Raw genomic sequence first — 16,854 nt, forward strand, 5'->3', positions numbered from 1 at the left:
TCTTTTCACTATTAAGTAGAGAACTTTCACATTTTTACTTGAAGGACACACCTGGACAGCTTCTTTGGAGCACATGTAGATGAGTTATAGCTTTACTACTCTTAGGCTTTGGAGACTTTATTAAATAAAAGGGTTACTGGAACACCATCACTGACATAGTTTCTCTGATCATTGAGATGGCTGCTAAGAGACTAATAGATGGGTGGTGTACACAGCATGGATACACTGGGCAAAGACGTGATGCACAATCTGGGCAAAGAGCACAAGATTTCACAACGCTACACAGAGCCATGCACACATTCAAAACTTACAAATTGTTTACCTCTGTGAGTTTTTGTTTAATATTTGGGCCCTGCTTGGCTAAGTGAAACTGTGGGAAGCAAACTCCTAAGTGAGAGATTATTGTAGACCTGCTCTGTGTCTCCTAGATAAAATGGCACACCATGTATCCTTCAACAAGACACAGTCCTTCTTTAGACAGTAACATGGAGTTCAGGACAAAAGCACTGAAATAGCAACACAATTTCTGTCAGCTTGAATAAAGGTTACACAGGAACATGTCTGTAATCTATATTTAGGAGATCAGAGAAAACCTGCCTGAGAAGAAAGGATGAAATCTGATACCTATACAAGAAGGGAACTTTGTTAGGAAAACTGCTATGGAGACCATGCACATGCTAACCCTGGAGGCAAGCCTCTGGTTCATCTGGTGATCTACCAACAGTTGGGAATATCTGCAGAATGGAATGCAAAGGAGGTGGAAGAGATGGAAGAACGGCCTATTCTTTGTGAGGTGAATGGCATTCATAGATAGAACCTGTTTGAGCCTTATTCTGTGAATAATGGGAAATCGAAGTTATCATTTCTTCCTGCTAAAATATAGGTTTTTTTCCCTGTATCTAGGGCAGGAAAAGGAGATGTCAACTGCAGTGTAGCAAGATGATTTATGACCTAAGAGTCGACACGAAACCTGTAAGTCCTACATGATAGTCATGCTTAAGCTTCTGTCAAACACTTTAATGCTTCTTCCTGTCTTGGTTTCCCCATCTGCCAACTGATGGGACTGACTACATGATCTCCAGGTTCTTTATTTCTGAAGTGTGACTTCTTGCAGGTGATCATTTTGAGGCTAAAAACTGGCAAAGGAAAAGAAAGTTTACCTGAGGAGCTTTTAACATTGGAGAATCACCCTCTGAAATGCAGGTTTTAGTATTATTTAGAATTACTATGTAGTATTACTTAGAATCCCATATACACAAAACTTTAAGAAACTGAGATTGGAGAGTATGTTCTTTTTTGGGGGAGGGGGGAGGGGTCCGGTCATGGGGTCTGAACTCTGGGCCTGGGTGCTGTCCCTCAGCTCTTCAGCTCAAGGCAAGCGCTCTACCACTGAGCCACCTTCCCAGCCCCGAGAGTATGTTCTTCTGAGATAGAAACAAACGTGGGAATGCCCATTCCTCTAGAAATTGGCCTGTATATGGTTAAGCAGAAGGAGTCCGAAGTAGCCATTTTAACCACTGAATATAAAGCCAAGTTAGAATAGATCTTGAATTGCAATGGACAGAAGTTCGCCCCTTATTTCTTTAGTGCTGTGTATCAGTACTTGGCACTTACTAGCTTCTCTAGTGATCAAAACCAATGGCAGGCAGGCAGCACACTAAGTTCCAACTGTAGATAGTATGAACTATTAGTTAGGAGCATCATGGCAATTGAAGAAGGAGTATTCATCACAAATGCTGACAGCCTCTGTGCCTTTTCTAGCTTTCTTTCACCAGGTCATTGATGTGTCTACAACATATTGAACAGACTTGTCCTTTGCTTTCATGCTGTTCCCTCAACATCTTGTCATTCTAATGAAAACAAATGCCTCTTTCGTGCATTACCATAATATGCAACTGGAAATATGCCACTCTTCAAGATTATCCTCAAGAGACACATTTTCCCATCTCCTCCTTGCCTTCCATAAATGCCACGAAGTAGGTAAGATCAAAATAACGTACATCAAAAAACTTTCCTTTGCAGGAAATAAATTCATCAACTTTAGACATATAGATGGGTCCTTAATCAAGATTGTACCTTACATACAAAATCATAACTGATATCAAACTAGAACAAGCATAAATCCAGAGTACTCTCAAATAGTGAAAGAAACAGTCCAACAGGAAAACATGACTTCCAAGGCTAAGTGGCGATTTAGAATTAACCAAAGGAATATGTGTTGTGATACTAAGAATTGTTCATGTTACCAACAAAATGTTCTTGATCTCCATGGAGGAAGATGACTTGGTAACTGGAGTAAGAATATTTAAGTAGGCCTTTAAGAACATTTCCCTAACAAGTTTGACAAGAAATGTACTTATTACCTTACTTATATAACTGTAACTCCTCTGTACATAACCCTGACAATTAAAAAAAGAACATTTACTTTAATTTTCAGTATAAGTACTCAAAGGATTTTCTTGCTGTACAGGTTAGCTTCCAGTGGGAACTTAATTCTACAATGTCCAGGGTAACTCCAATGGATGAGACTAAAGCTTGCACCTTAGATAATCAGGATGCCTATTTGGGGCAAAATGGATGTCCTGGCAGACAAGTCTGGACTGAACTGTTGGTCTATCACTTTCTAGCAATGTGTCTTTGAAAAGTTACAACCCTTCTCAGACTCTATGCTTCCCTCTTTCTTATGTGGAACTGGGGTTTGAACTCAGAGTCCTTTACTTGCTAGGCAGGTGCTCTATCACTTGAGTCATGCCTCTAGCTTAAGGAAAAGATTATTTTATTTTATTTTGTCAGTTGTGGGGCCTGAACTCTGGGCCTGGGCGCTGTCCCACAGCTCTTCAGCTCAAGGCTAGCGCTCTACCACTTGAGCCACAGGGCCACTTCTGCCTTTTTTTTTTTCTGATTATGTGGTGCTGAGGAATCGAACCCCAGGGCCTCATGCACGCAAGGTAAGCACTTTACCACTGAGCCACCTTCCCAGCCCAAGGAAAAGATTCTTGAACTCAAATACATTTTGCCCTTTTAAGTTCAACCATGTTAACCAGAGTTATTTCCTGCAGAGCTTTCCAGGTTCTTTTAACAATAATCCTAACTATATCCAAGGCAGAGCGCAGTCCAAATGGCCTCAGCAAATGCATTTGGACATTATATCCCTTTTTGGTTGGAGTCATATGCACTTCCACTTAAGCATGCTGTGTAAAATGCTAACACAAGAATTGTGTCAACTCCGTCTTATATCTGAGTAACGTAACTTGTCTCACGTCCTCCAAATGGCAAACAGACCCATGATTTAGAACTAACTCCAAAGCTACATGCCAGTCACTTTCAACACAGCCCCAATTCTTGGGAAATATTTAAGCTGTGAAGGCATAGAATGCTAGGTAGAACAGCCTCCTAATCAAAACCCAAGGAAATCTTAAGGTATCATGATGAGAAAAGATTAGGAGCCACCCTGGTGTCAGAAAAAGGAATAAAAGAGTCACTCTGGATTGTCACAATCAGTCGCAATAATGGCTCTAACACGGAGTCTAGCCGTTGGCTTGCCTTGTCTCCTGGGACGTTGCCTCCAAGTGCTAGACCCCAGGCCCTGCCCACATGTCTAAACTCTTCTATGCACCTCTCACTTTTTTAGTGGTGCTTTGTAACAGCTCACACCTGGCTCTTTCTCAACATAGGCAACAGCAGCCAGCAACTGTGCATATTACTAACTGAATAGCTCGTTTAGACCAAACCTAATAATCCCTCCACAAAAAAACTCAAGAGACTATGAAAAGGCATCGCCCCTATCTAGTTCCTCAGGCTTTACAGGAACGAGTAAGACTTTTCATTTATTCCAGCAGTCCATATGGTTGAAGGTCAAACAACACCTGGGTATTTCTTTGAAATCAAACTAATTGAGTCTGATGATTTAGAGGCAAGTCTTGTTGAAAGACTCACAGGATTTTCCCCAGAGTAAAGCAAGACCTGCTTTTGAAAACTCTAGGTCCTCCCAAGCCCAGCTTCATCAAACGCTGATGAATATTTGATGCTGTTCAAAGATTAAGACATGGATCAAACTGAGAAAAGAGAAAGAGAAAGGGATTTCTTTCAAACTGCTATGGAAAAAAAAGCAGCCTTGGCTCCAGGTGTTTGTAGTGGTAAAGAAATTAGAGCCAGCCAAAAGACAGAGGGCCTAAGTAAGAAAGAGTCCTCAACCCCTCAGCATGCACACAAGCACCTGAGAGATAGGTGAATGATGTGGATTTCTCTGCTGGCCCTACCCTTCGGTTCTCCCCTTAGCTGCTTTTCATGGATACCCTGTTTGTAGAAAAACAAGGTATTAACTCAGAGAGACTAGTTTAATTGAAGTCAATTGGTTCGGTATGAATCCAGATGGCTTTTTCTTGAGTGCCAAAGGTAGGAAGTCAAGGTGGAAAAAACCCTCTCCCTACTTAGAATTTGTCTCTCCGTTTCACAACATGTAAGATTTTATAGTCCTCTGCAACATTTGTTGACATGGGAGGGAAGTATTTCCTCAGTAGACTGTAAATGCCTTGTTCTCCACTTGATTGGCAACTTCAAGAGGATCCCAGAACACGTGTGTATCATCAGAAGCTAACACAGTGCATCCAAATGTTACCTAATTATTTGCTGAATAAATAAAGTGAATGACATTAGAAACCAATGACAGGGATAATAAGAATTTTCTGGAGAAAATCCATTAAATAATAATCTTTGAAACTATTGGGGAAATTGCAAAAAAAAGTTATTTGCATCTTCTAATTTTAAAAATGTACATTCCTAATTTTAAAAATGTACATTCTTGTCAGGAATTACACCTGTTTGGTTTCAACCACACCTAACCATTATGACTGACCATGAGAGTTTATGACTGACCATGGAATGACAATGGAGTGATGATGATGATGATGATGATGATGACGATGACAACGACGATGGTCAGCAGAACTCAGATTTGTACCTATCCATGTGCTTGTACCTAGCATGTGCTTGTACCTAGCCATGTGCTTGTACCTAGCCATGTGCTTGGTTTTGTCCATTCAATTATCTCAGCAAGTCTATGATGTAGATAGTTCCATTTTATAAATTAAGGGGACTGGGAGCTGACCACCTGAGCTCTAGCATTTCTGTTCTCAAACAGTAAGAGGAATTTCATTTACATGTACATGCATTCATTCAGCAAATACTTGACTATGTGCTCTATTGCCAGCCCTAGACACTGCATGCACTCAATAACAAGCAAAGCCAGATACGGTCCCTGCTATGGTTTGTCCCACAGGCTGATGTGCTTGGCCCCTGGGGTTTCAGCATTGAGAAGATTTTACCTTTAGGAGGTGGAGCTTGGTGAGGTGATTAGTTCATGGGAACACCACCTTGAATGGATTAATAACCTTCACCAAAAACTGTATATCCGTGGATCTCAAAGCTAGATTAACTTGGTTGACTCGAGTTAAGTCTCTATGGACTAAACTAGTGACCATGAGAGTAGGGAACTGCTCTTTTGCATATGCCAGCTTTTTTACCCAGGGAATTTGATCTGACATCCCATAAAATCTTCCCTAGAAGTTGAACAGATGCAAGTGTAGTTAAACTCTTGGATTTCTAGTACTGTATACTATATAAATCTCTTTCCTTTAGAACTAACCTAGGCTTAGGTATTTTGTTATCTCAACAGAAAATAGATCCAGTTCTTGTTATAGTCTAGTAGAGGAGATGGAATAAGAAAAAATACAGTGCTGCAAATGAACAATGTGTCTTATTCAAAGGAATTGGTCCTAGGCAGCTTTCTTGAGCTTATATTCGAAGTAGACACTAACTAGGAAAGAACAAAAAGGTAAAAGCATTAGGGAAAAGGAAGAGTTGTGCCAAGGCGTCATCAATGGAAGAAACATGCTTTACAAGGAGATGAATAAAGAAAAACAAACAAACTGTACAAGGGATTGTGAGAACAAGAAGCCATCTGTAGCCAGAAAGGTGGCTGGCAAAGTGGTTGTCAAACCTGCACGCATTCATTAGAATCACCTAGGGAACTTAAAACCTTCCCCCACATATAGGAGGTGTGGACTCCCTTCCCAGAGGATTCAATTTAGAAAGTCTCAGATTGGACCATACTGCATATTAAACAGCAGAAGGGGAGGAATTCCATTTGGCTCACCGTTTCATAGGTCACAGTCCATCATGACAGGGGATGGGGGGATAGGGCAGAAAAGTTCACAGCCTGGCAGCCAGGAAGCAGAGAAAAGAGCATACAGGAAGGGACCAGGGCAAGAGGTAGGCCCCAAAGACATGCCAAAGTGAGCTATTTGCCTCCAACCAGGTCCCACCTCCTACCTTTTACCACCTTCCAATAAGAATATCCTATTATGAACCCATTGTGGAACGAATCCATTCATTAGGTCCAAACTCTCATGATCAAATCATCTCAGGAAATACCTGCACAGACATACCCAGGAGTCTGCTTTATTAATCCCCCAGGTGATTTTCAATCCAAGTAAATTGACAATATTAATGTTCACAGGACCCAAAGTTTTGTGTTTTTCAAAACACGATACTGGCTGATATGGATGCAGTCTAAGAACACACTTTAGCAATCACAGGGGATTATAACTTTGCCCAAGAAGAATGAATAATAATAATTGAAAGATTCTAAGCATAAGGATGACAGGACCTGATTTATATATTGAAGAAATCAAGAGAGGTGACTGTTGGGAGGCTAGTATGGACACAGGCAGGTGGCAGGAAGATGAGTTGGAGTATTCAGAAAAGAGATGATGGTGGCGTGGACTAGGAGAATAGCAGTGGAGATAAAAGGAGAGGGATTCCTGAAATTTCATAGAGGGTTACTTCAATAGGACTTGGCAACCAATACAAGACACTTAGTCCCTTAGCTTCTGCTTGAGCAAGTAGAGAGATAGTGGTGTTTACCGAAGGAGACAATGGAAGAGAGCCAGGCCTGGAAAAGAAGGTCCAGAGCTCAGTCCTGGGCCTGGAGTACCTTGGAGATATTCAACAGATGGAAAGTAGATAGTTGATTTGTCAGCCTGGAGTTACCAGGTGAGACAAAGACTGGAGATAACACTGGGACTCCTCAAAGTATACCAGGGACAGAGGTGGCTGAGCTCACCAGGGAGAGAGAAGGAGAAGGCAGGGCTGATGATCTCTAACCTCTAACAGCTAGGGGAGAGGAAATGAGCCTACAAAAAACAGAGTAGGAGTCCTAGCAAAGAATAATCTGAGAGAATTGGGCCCAGATGCCAAAGGAAGGGAGGAAATGCAGGCAACCTGCACCTATGGCTCAGAAGTCAATGAATATGAAAATAAAGTGATGTCTGAATAGGGAGATGACCCTGATGAGGGGTAATTTGGGGAAAGGGTACAGGAGAGGCTGGGATTGGGCAAAGACTGACATTTGCTTTAATATTGTTTCCTTCTCCAGTTATGGCGCAAGCACATTATTTCTCTTCCCATTCACTTACAAAAGTATCAGGAGTCACTCTTTCCCTCTTTCGCATCCCCTCCCTCATGTAGTCCTCCTGTCATTCTACTCCATTTGACTTATGGACCCGTTACACTTCTATTAAAAACCATATCTATTTTTTATTTGTTGTATCAACTCCCAGAAAACTTGTAAAATTTAATTTGCTCTTCACATATCTCATGTACTGTTTTGCATTGAGGTCATTATAATTCAATGTCCGAGTTCTTGTGGGCATCTCTTCTAAAAATTTCTCTCATTATCTTTTTTTTTTTTTGTCATGGAGCTTGAACTCTGGGCCTAGGTACTGTCCCTGAGCACTTCAGCTCAAGGCAAGCGTTCTACCACTTGAGCCACAGCACCACTTCTGGTTTTCTGGTGGTTTATTGGAGATGAGAATCTCACTGACTTTCCTGCCCAGGCTGGCTTGAACTGAGATCCTCAGATCTCAGCCTCCCTGAGTAGTTAGGATTACAGGCATGAGCCACCAGTGCCCAGCTCTCATTATCTTTGAAGAACAGGTTATCATGGGAATGTGTGCTAACAAAGCTAGTGAAACAAATGCAATGTCAAGGTAAACATCTCACAAGCCCTGTGCTTACGTGAGAAGTCTGACTATCTATGCAAGAAAAAAAAATCTGACACAAATCTTTCCTCCCTCCCTCTCTGTCCAACAGCAAAGAGCTTAGGATCCGGAGCTTGGGACCTATTCAGAGTGGAACAGAACACAAACCTTCAATTCAATATTTCCCAGCTGTGTGTCCTTGGGACACGTTCGAACTGTCATTTGTTTTGTAAATTTGTGGTTACAACAATAATCAAGAAACATAACTTAAAATAAGGTTTATCTGTTCAGGTCAATCCTGAACTCATGTTAAACAATTACTTACTACAGCAATAGCAATGTAACCATGAAAAAGAGAAATATTAGAGTTCAGTGCTAGAAAATATGCTTAATATGTACAAGGGAATGAATTCAGTCCCTACTATCTGGGGAGGGGGTTGTGGAGAGAGGAGAGAGGGGAAGAGAGAGAGAGAGGAAAGAGTTATACAAGAAGGTACTGTTTTCTAAAACTTATCTTTAAATCCTGAGTATTATTATTATTATTATTTTACCAGAAATAGCCACCTAAAAGTACTTTGAAATTCACTTCTAAATTGACTCACCATGGATGGTGCCTTATTTAACCAATATTGTGTTTTTCAGGGAATGGTTTGCTGGCTAGAGTTGCTTTTTAAATTGAAATACTTCCAAACTTTAACTTCTGCTGAAATAAAAATGTGTACTAAGGTAGGTTGTAAAATACCAGGGTGAGGGCAGGGGGGTGTATGAAGTGAACTAGCTGATTTATGCAGGGTCAAGCTGGAACAAAGAGAGGGGGAGGAAGGCATGGTCTAAGAGATGCCTATCAAAAGCATTGGCATAGACCATGAAAATACACACCGTGCATTCATTCATTCCATCACTTGTCTAATCTATCATTTCATCAAAGACCTTGCACTAGCATCAAAACAGAAGGATTTCGATGTTGCTGTAAAACTGCTCTCCTGTCAGGCATATCCTTGAGTCATTGTTTTAGAAAGAGTCAACAGATACTTGATGCCAAGGAGAAGAGTAAAGATGTGCTTGGTACATTAATTGCTTGACAATTTAGTACAAGAAAGTGTCAGAATATTTACATCAAGATAATCCTATCAAGTTCATTACCTACTCTTCACCACCAATCAATGGCCACAGAAATGCCATTCAGAAACATTTCCCCATCACCTAATTAATGAAAATAATATTGATGATGATGATGATGAAGCCTTTAGTTCTTTAAGCAGTGTACACCCATCCAGCTATGTTATCTTTTTTCACTATGGCAAAAATCTTTTTGGAGTTTCTTATGATCTCTTTTCTTTTCTTTTTTTTTTTTTTCTTTTGCCAGTTGTGGAGCCTGAACTCTGGGCCTGGGCGCTGTCCCTCAGCTCTTCAGCTCAAGGCTAGCACTCTACCACTTGAGCTACAGAACCACTTCTGTCTTTTTCTGTTTATGTGGTGCTGAGGAATCGAACCCAGGGCCTCATGCATATGGGGCAAGCACTCTACCACTGAGCCACCTTCCCAGCCCCATCTTTTCTATCTACCAAAAACTGAAGTAGAATAGGAAACAGTTTTGTCCTAGGTTACATAGTATAAATTAACGAATGAAAACGTAAAAGTGGGTGCTTGACAATTCTAACCTTCTTATTAAAATTAACTTTCTTTTGGTTTGAAAATGTAAGTTCTAGACTTTTAAAAATCCTATATCCTTTGTTCCTCTGACTACTGACTTTTTGAAGATCTTGGCAATCCCTATCAATCGATTGTAAACCGGCTTCTCTTTTGTTTCTCTCTCCTCATTTTGTTCGGGTTTGAGCTGTTTTGCAGAGCAACATGGATAGCAAGTGAATTTTCATTCACTGAGAGTACTGTCCCCCCCACCCTTACCTTTTTAAACAGAGGAGCCCCATCTAATTGGTCCTCCTGAGCATTCTGCAAATTAATCACTCTGAATTCTAAAGCTCAGCAAAAGGTTTCTCCTTCAGACCCAAGAACAACAACTATTTTTGGCACTAAAAGAATGCTGTCTCTCTGCCATGCAGACCTCTGAGAATAGCCAGAAGGAAACGGCATGACTGTTATTAACTGTGACATCATCTAATACTGGTGGCCTGGAGAGTAGGAAAAGAGCTATTCCTTTTTGGGGATAAGGCTTTTTAGCTGCCCACTTGTTGTTTTACTCTACCTATTGTGTTTCCAAGGACAGCATCGTGTTCTTAAGAACTATTCTTTTTTCTTTCATGGGTCAGGTAGAATGTCCACTGAGACACAACCTTGCTTGGCTAAGCATTGGACTCCTGTACTGTTTAGAGGGTTAGTTTTAAAATGTAAGGTCTAGTTATTGTGTGTTAAGGTCTACATACTCTGTAAAATTGTAAAGACCAATAAAACCACAAAGATCCTGTTTGCTATTCAGCGTAGTCTGCCATGTCTTTAAATCCCAGAAATTCTTGCTATAAAATCAAATAAATATGTTGGACCATTTATGATATACCATCTTCTAATGAAAGGTCATATGCCACATTGCCTTTATGAAGTCTGAAAGATTTCTAGGATATGAGAATCATTATTGCCACTTTAGAGGTGAGCATCTGGTTAAGTAACTTGCTCAAAGTGGTCACAAGTTTTGAAGCTGGGTGATGAGAATATGGGGAAATCATTATACTATTGCCTTTTTCTCTACTTTTATTTATACTTAAAATTCATCAGAAAGCAATGCTATCATTGATACCACTCAGAAGGTGCCTAGCTAGTGAGCATTAACCTAAAAAGCTGATACTCAGAAGGTGCCTAGCTAGTAAGCATTACCCTAAAAAGCTCAATGTCACAAACATTATTGCCCTGCTGACAATTGTAGTCAACATCTACCCTAAGGCCAATGGTAGCCAACATCTACCTATACCTAGATGGGTCAGTCCACTTGACTCAGTAACAGGCCATCAACCTAAAATGATTATTGGACCAAAATTCCCTGGTTATATCATATTACAGAGAGTTTTTTTTCCTAATGAAAATGGCTGTTTATTTTTCTTTTTTGGATTGATCAAAGCTACCACCTCACCATGACTATGCTTCATTTATTTATTACTTTTGTAGATTCTCCGTGGCATAAACAACTGTTCTGCAGGCTCAAAAACAGCAAACCTGGCACGTGGCTACAATCCCAGCATCAAATGAGTTCTCTGGTAATTGATCCCTAAAGATAGAAAGAAACCTATCTCAATAATGACAGAAGGATCTTTGAGACTGGGTAGACGTGATCTTTTTTATTAAACACCTAATAGCAATACACAGCTTATATTTCTGTAACCAACCACGATTGATTTTATACCTTCATTCTTTTCTGAAAATGACATATTAAAACATACTGTCTTTCTAAGGGAAAACAGTAAGTTTGTTTTATTCCTGGCAGAATATTGTAAGTCCTTGTGATACATGTAGCCACCTTTTGATATTGGCAAACTGTGCCTGGCATCAATTCTCTAACAACTATGCAAAGCTTCTACTGAAACAACGGCAGACCTTTTCCACTGAGCTGCTTTGCAGAGCACCAGAGATAGCTAGCAAGTAAATTTTCGCCATTTTATTATATCCTCGAGGAAGCATGAGACTTCTCCCCCTCCCTCTTGCCAAAGTTTGGTTTCAAGTGGACCCAAAACTTGCCCAAGGGATGGTTTCTGAGGTATGAAGTTCTGGGAAACATCAGCCATCTGTCAAGATGCATTACTTAGTTTCTTAAAAAGAAGAACAAAATTTCTCTGCAGAGCTAAAACACATAACGGGATGGGAGTTGAGGGGAGAGCTGCAGGGTGTTTTCTTACCCTGAAGATGGCTTATGGAGATAATGCTGTGGCTTCTCAGCATGAGGTAAACGTTTTTGATGCATTGACTAAAGATAGCGATAAAAAAAAAAAAGGCACACAGCAACCATTTTTTGGCCACATCTGTTCTTTCATAAGTCTGCCTAACAAGTATATTATTTTAAAACTACACAAATATTCAAGCCTGTTTATTGCTTGCCAAATGACTTAGAATGATATATTTGAACCAGGGAGGGAAAAATCAAAAGCCAAAATGTTCACCTCACTCTAAACCCATCCCAGCTCCGTTACCACTGAAGGTAAGCAAGCATGTCCTTTTATTTCTTTCTCCTTGGTGTTTTAATCCAGGAGTTTTCATGTTTATCAGACTCCACATCCCTTTTTGGTTACAAATATTTGATAACATCACTAACACTCGGAAAAATGTTAACCCAATGACCTCACAATAAATATAGAAGAAAATGAATTTTAGTGAAGAAATTTTCAAATGTAAGTCTCAGATCTGATTACACTAGAAGACCCAGTGATGTGTCTGTCCACTTTTGACGTTATTGTGGATTTCAGAAAAGTAAGAATACTCACAGAATGCTATCAATTCTTTCCCTTTACATTTGGCATTATGCAATGAAAGCTAATTAAGCATATTCATATATACATCCACAGAATTATCGTGTATATCCGAGCTACAAACCCAAACTGGTAGTTTCTAATTTTCATGATAATTATTGTCACTGGATGGAGGAATTACTTCTGAAATGGTGAATCAAGTTTGGCAAAATTCTGAAGACAACCAATAATAATCTACCTGCTGTGTTTTTTTCCCTGAGAAATAGAATAAAATTAAAACATCTATCTATATCTATCCATCCATCTACCTATCTGTCCATCCATCCATCTCTCTGTCTATCCATTTAACATCTATTCATCAATTTATCCATCCATCCATCTATCATGTAGTACAGGTTCCATGGAGATAATTACATGCAAGTTTTCAACCAAATATCCAGGAGAACACCTGAAAGTCATTCAAAGTTTTCAGGAACATTTCCCATTTTGTGTACCCCTATGACACATTGCAAGGTGCCAAGAGTGACCCCTTTCTCCACTCACTAAGTGCCAGTAGTGTCTCCACAACTGTCGTCATCTCCCCATGGTTCTGAAAAGCCTCCTGATGGCTACTCTCCCTTTGAGAACCAATGTCTAGTAGTAACACGAAGTTAACACTACCTAGTGTTCTGCTGCCATTTGGGCTGTGGTTCTCACAAAGATGCTTTATTCTCTCCTTCATCCTAGATACATCCCTCATTCCTTTAGGAAGCAAGGCAAGGAAGTCCCTCATCATTGACCCAGCCTATGACTTGCTCCTCTTTTTGAGTTCCCATTAGTTCCAGTGTTCATGTCAATCATTAGTTACCTGCTAGCCAATGCTGATATTTAAAATCTCATCTAAACATCCTATCAAATCAAAACTCAGTCTCTTTAAAAGCCATCTTATTTCAGTGTTTCTTTTAACCCTGCTCTGTAGGATAGAGCCACTAGTGGACTCAGGTTAGTTATAAAGATGAAAGGATTGGGGAATAGATTTCATAAGGTTTGGATTTATGAAAATGCACATGTGAAGCAAACAGAGGGCAACCCAAACTGCCAAGTCATTATTCCACCCGAATGTTAGTACCTGGTTCAGACTCACACAATTGCTACCCACAGTGCCTGGTGGCCTTGCTCATACCCAACTTGACCATATTTCAATAACTCTCAGAAGATAACTCACATTCTTTCACTAAAGCACTATTTCTTAAACTGTGGGCTGAGTATAGCTCAGCAGCCACTGGAGCTAGTTATTTAAAAACCAAATAAACAAAAGAAATCAATAATGGGTGCTGGCTGCTTAATTCCATTCTTGGAGAAACATTTCTCTACCACAGACTTCCAGTCAACTCCTCTAGTTGCTTCATCACGAAGCCCTGAATCTATGCTTCTAGAATGTGCCCGAGCCCTTTATGGGGAAATGAGAAATCCCATCAAAATGAGAAGACAGCCTCAGAGTCCACCTGACAATCCTACAGAGCACAGATTGTATAAAACCTGGGCAGGCCACAAAATAGTGAGATGATTATGGCAGTTTGCACGCCGCGATGCTGCTAATTTCCATCAAAGTCTCAGCACCTGGCAGTTATCAGAATACAGAGAGGAACCATGGGTGAATGCCTGAATACCGTCCTTAGGGTTAACATACATGTGTGAAAATGGAACCATGTATTTTGTAGAGGGTTGGGAAAGATGGAGGAAAAGGAAGGAGAGAGTGACATTAATCAAGATGTATTATACATATAAACTGATGTGTTGAACTGAAACCCCTTTGCACAATTAAAAGGTAACAATAATTATAATAAAGACAGCCAATCGTTGGAGAGTTGGGCTTCCCAGAGACCTAAAGTGAGAAGAATTGCCAAGAGCAAATGAGAACCATAGAAGGAAGGAGCTCAGAGCATGGAGAAGAGATCACTGGAAGAAGGGGCACTGCAGGTATGGAACTGGAATCCCTTTGGAAGCAGTTGGGGTTTGTAAAGTGAGAGAAAGCATTCTGAGCTTAGAGACCAAGCAGGAGCCAGCTCTAGTCATACAGATGGAGAAAAACCTCCATGGGGAGGAATCAGACAGAACATATGACTCAGGAGCTTGTGAGAGGTTCGGCTGGAAGCAAACATCAGAGAAGCCCACACAACCCCCTGCGTGGATGCTTTATCAATGTCCTGCATGCAACTCTCCCGCACCTCACACAAGCCTGTCTCCTTTGTTCTCCAGCTCAGCAGACCCAAGCCTGTGAGTCATGTTCTGGCCCCTCACCAGTCATCTGCAGACAACCCTAAAGGAGGGCAGATGAAAGATGCAATTACCTATCTGGGTTGTACTGCAGGTTGGGCCAACTGTGATAATTGATAGGGAAAGCTCTGGAATTGAGCCTCATTTTGGAGAGTCATCAAGAAGCAGATTATAGCTAAAGGGAGATTATGTGACTCAACCCCAGCACCGGGAGCAGGACCAGCTGTGCTGAGGCCATGGTTAATAGCAAACTACCTCTGTGCAGGCTGGCGAGTGCTTATCTTGCGGGCCTCGTCTCTCTCTGAGCTTGGAAAGGCTATGGATGCTATTTCTCTTTCCTGTCTCCTTTCCAGGAAGAAATGGCCTTTGGTCTCATCATTCTGGCCTGCTTGAGGAACAAATCTACCCAATCCTGCATATGAACCAGGACTGTGTAGGAATGTGAGCCTCTGTCTGGTCCCATGGGACAAATTGCATACATAGTTCAACCAGGAAAAAAAAAATCATCAAATCAAATGTAGCATAAGATGAACTATGAAATGCTTCAGGGAAATGTGCCCTGTCTATCCATCAGGACCCGTTCCTTAGAACCATCACAGGTAATTATGACCATTACAGTCCTCGTAAGTGGGCACCATAATCACCATCACTTACAAATGAGAAAGTAGAAGCAGAGCAAAGTGAAGTCCATCTGAGACTTCTGTAAGCCAGATTAGGGAACCATGGTTAGCGTAATGCTTTAATGATTTTGTGATTCTTGTTCCCGCAGTTTGCTGATGCGCATTTCTCACTGCAAGACAGGATGGGTAAGGGAGGGAACTGGAGCCAGCTGCATTAGTCCATGTGGAAATAAAGGGCTAACTTAAGATGATGGCTCAGCTTGCAATTTTACAACTTCATGACAGTGTGAAAGCAATATACGTTCAGTTGAAACCATACGTCACATTTTAGCCTTTTCCTTGGGTAGTTAGATGCCAAACAGTACCAGGAAACCAACCTCCCAGTTAGCCCCAAGATCACAAGAAAAAAGAACCAATATTCCAAGGCCCTGTACTGAACCATGAACATAACCCATAACTGTCTTTGATATATGATGGGCTTATGAGGGGATGTAAATCCATGAAAAGCCAAGAAGCCAAGAAGCCAAAAGATATACCCTCTCCCATGTCCACTAACTGCCTGTGCTTCCCAGGGTAGTACACTGAGTGCTACAAGGTTCTCTGTCCACCACACCACAGCGCAGTCTCCCCATGTCCACTTCTACAAGCAAACACCAGATTACATTCATGCACTCATGGCTTTATTTATTGGGACATTTGTGAATGTCTTAGCTTTTTAACAAGCACAATACTAAATAGCATTTACTTACTAGGTTCCTCTTGTAGTGTGTGTATTTCTAATACACATTGCCCCATTTTCATTGTGGTTTTTAGTGCTAACATTTGTACAGAACAGTATGTTTTTTTAAGAAACACGTATGTTGTATTAATGAATAACTATTAGTATCTTGCCCCATTTTACATACTAGGTAATAGCACAGCAGGGATTCAAACTCACTGCTAAGGGACCCAGCCTAGCTTCTTAATCTCCCTATCTTTTATGTTTTGGCATATATAATCTCTTTTAATCTTCCCAGTAGCCTGATTAAGATATTAGTACTCCTTTTTTTAATATTTGAAGAAACTGAAACTCAAAAACTAACAAATCAAAGGGAAGTTAAAGTTATATAATTAGTGGGAACTCTGAAATTCACACTGTTGTTTTTCCTCTGAAATCTTGACCCAAACCTGGATTCTAACATCTCTTTATTTTTCCCTGGTCATCCTGGGCATCAAGTTCCATACCTGACACAAAGTAAGTGCTCAATAAAACACATGGCTGTTTTACTGATGATCTTGAACCTGGTGCTGATATAAGAAGTCCTGGGTATAGAAAACCTCTTCAGGCTAGACAGGCAGCTCTTCCAACAAAGTTTTAAAAGTTATTGAAATTCTTGAGCTGAAGGAGTATGATTCTGCAGTGTGCACACAGGAGGACTGTAAAGAAAAAAAAGGAGCTGACAGATGGAAAACTGATCCACAACAGCATCTATAAACGGACCATGAAATAATCAGGTTCCTTGGTCTTTTATTTGTTTCTGGATGGAGTCC

At 40.6% G+C, this 16,854-nt stretch overlaps 1 long non-coding RNA gene across 1 annotated transcript; it reads left to right on the forward strand.

The window, feature by feature from the left end:
• Nucleotides 1–543: 543 nt before the first annotated feature.
• LOC122108247 lies at nt 544–15,298 on the forward strand. The gene is made up of 7 exons (XR_006147500.1): nt 544–793; nt 904–972; nt 1,762–1,980; nt 8,682–8,765; nt 11,157–11,245; nt 14,256–14,407; nt 15,058–15,298. It is a non-coding gene; the product is annotated as an uncharacterized LOC122108247 (long non-coding RNA).
• Nucleotides 15,299–16,854: the final 1,556 nt, after the last annotated feature.

Source organism: Dipodomys spectabilis, unplaced genomic scaffold, assembly GCF_019054845.1.
Source record: "Dipodomys spectabilis isolate Male_0828 unplaced genomic scaffold, ASM1905484v1 ptg000054l, whole genome shotgun sequence".
Taxonomy (NCBI): domain Eukaryota; kingdom Metazoa; phylum Chordata; class Mammalia; order Rodentia; family Heteromyidae; genus Dipodomys; species Dipodomys spectabilis.